At 32.1% G+C, this 2,872-nt stretch overlaps 1 long non-coding RNA gene across 1 annotated transcript; it reads left to right on the top strand.

The window, feature by feature from the left end:
- The first annotated feature begins 1,493 nt into the window (after nt 1-1,493).
- LOC142223068 (uncharacterized) lies at nt 1,494-1,995 on the top strand. Its single transcript, XR_012718535.1, has 2 exons — nt 1,494-1,724; nt 1,782-1,995. It is a non-coding gene; the product is annotated as an uncharacterized LOC142223068 (long non-coding RNA).
- The last annotated feature ends 877 nt before the right edge of the window (nt 1,996-2,872 follow it).

Raw genomic sequence — 2,872 nt, forward strand, 5'->3', positions numbered from 1 at the left:
CTTCCAATATATAATATGTTTGAAAGCATATTGGTCTAAACAATATATGTTTGGGTAGTCTAAGTTCCAAACATTTTGTATTTTTGCATCCAAATTCAATAATGTTGTCTTCCAAAAAACAATATGTTATTATGTGAACATATAATATGTTTGGAAGCATTTTGCACCCAAAAATATTATATGCTTAAAAAAAATTCTCCCAAACAATATTGTGCTCAAAATTTTATTTATTTATTTATATATTTACAATCATAATGAATTATGAAAATAAACAGGTAATATAGGTGCTAACAACATAGGTTTTCGACCTGAATGCTCAAAATTTTGTTTCTGCCCAATTGTATATTCCCCCACATCTTTCTCACTTCCACGAGATTTTTTAGTTCTTAGCACCTTTTTCTGTAATACAAACATTGTAGAAGAAATTATTCAATTGTATGATTTTTTTTATTTTAATTTTACCTTTTGCCGGACGGGGATTCGAACAGCGGACCACACAGTTTGTAAGGATCAAAGAAGTAGCTGATCAATTGCCCAAGGAAAAATAAAATGTTAATTTTGTAATAACAAGCAACAACCACCAACTTAATTCAATATCGCTCCCTGTTTAATAGCGCTCCAAGCTACTAAACACATATATGTTTATAGGCTATTTCTAAATTAATATATGTTTGCATCCAAGCATATTATATTTACAAACATTTTATGTCCCAAACATAATATGTTCTAACATATTAACATATATGTCCCAAACATGTTATGCTAGTGTATGAACATTATATGCTTGCACTCAAAAATATTGTGTTTAAAAATTTGTGTTCCAAACATATAATGTTTATAGCCAAACATATGAAAAACAGACTTTTTCATCCGTGTACACTCAAAATTTAAGTTGGCTAATGGACTAGGGTGGAACACAATTTTAGTAAAAAAATATGGGAAACATTTAAATCTAAAGCAATTTTAAGGAAATTTCGTAAAAGTTTATTTATGATTTATCGCTCGATATATATGAATTAGAAGTTTTGGAAAGGAAAATGTTGGTGTTTTGACCATTTTTGTCGAAATCAGAAAAACATATATATGGGAGCTATATCTAAATCTGAACCGATTTCGAACAAATTTTGCACACTTGAGTATACGACTATGTGTTATGTTTGTACAAAATTTCAAGCAAATCGGTATAAACTCTGGCTGCTGGGTCCATATTAGTGCATATCGGGCGAAAGCTATATATGGGAGCTATATCTAAATCTGAACCGATTTCTTCCAAAATAAATAGGGTTCTATTCTGACCCAAATTAGGAACATGTACGAAATTTGAAGGCGATTGGACTTAAATTGCGACCTAGACTTTGATCACAAAAATGTGTTCACAGACGGACGGACGGACAGACTGACAGACGGACATGGTTATGTCGACTCAGGGACCCACCCTGAGCATTATTGCCAAAGACACCATATGTCTATCTCGTCTCCTTCTACCCTGCCAGCATTTCAAAGTTCCATTTCAACCTCATCGTTACCACAGACTCGTAAATGTCACTTCAACCATCATGAAAAGGTACATCAAAAAGTACATGCAAGTAATTTGCCATCCCTACTGTTAAAAAAGCCATTTTTTTTTGTGAAACGCCAAGCGCAACCAGCTTGTTATATTTTAATTAAATAAAAACGAAAATAAAGTTCTGAAAACATAGATTATACGCTTAAAATTGTGAAAGGTATATTGGTGAACAATTTGGTGATTTTCCAAATGGAATAAAGTGATTGTTTTTCAGATATTTTACAGACACGCTGCCTCCATGGAATAAAAACACTGGTTGATAGACGCAGCAACATGTAACTCGCTACTTGTAACTCAACATCATCATTAATGCCAAAAATTATGTTAAATGTAATGTGATAGTGGTATAAATGTTATATTTTTAAGAATTTGTAAATGTTTAATCAAATTAATAAATATCTAAACAAACGTGTTTTACTCGACCACAATGATTCTTTTACAACTATCTTAAAATGCACTTTTTCTGATTGTTTGGAGGGTCCCTTATTGGCGTCGTTCTAAATTGATCTATAAAGGCACCTAATAATTGCACTCATGCGAAACATTTTTGTAGTAACTTGGCGTGGTACAACTTCTCAATAGTGACGGCGCTTTTACGACGAGTTTTTGATGTCGTATATGATTGTTTTCGACGTAGTGGGGATTCTCAAAAGAGTCCCCAAATTCAAAAAATGTTGGCAGGGTAGGTGTTACAAACATATGCACTAACTTATAATACCCTGTTCCACAGTGTGGCGCAGGGTATAAAAATAATAATAACAATACGTTACTTTGTTTCATTACATATCATCAGCAAACAAATAGCGCAAATTGCCAGGCATGTCTATTTATAAATGAGTGTGTAATACCAACACAAACTCATTTAAAGAAACTTCGTTTAAAAAAGTTCAACAAATACCAAAAGTTGTACTTGTCTAAGGGATTGTCATAATAAACTGTCCTTTCGAATTAGTCAAAGTCATGTCCTTAAATGTAAGTTGACGCATCAATATCAATAGTGACCGGTAGCTTCCATATGTTTCACACTTAACCATATGTTTCACACAGAACTCGGAAAAGCTTTCATTGATCACCCAGCATACTAAACAAAGACAATAAACTTGAGGAAGATAGGAAATTGGCTTGCGTCATACCAAATGTTGCATTTACAATATTAGTTCCATACATGTTTGTAATTTTTTATTTGTTTTTCGTTTATATTTTTTAAATGAAAAACTTGATTTTCTTAATGAAACAATGTTAAATTTTAGGCAACAACAAAACAATTACATTTTCCCCTTTTATAGAAATTTATTTCGTGCACTT

This window comes from Haematobia irritans, chromosome 2, assembly GCF_050003625.1.
Source record: "Haematobia irritans isolate KBUSLIRL chromosome 2, ASM5000362v1, whole genome shotgun sequence".
In the NCBI taxonomy this organism is placed as follows: Eukaryota; Metazoa; Arthropoda; class Insecta; order Diptera; family Muscidae; genus Haematobia; species Haematobia irritans.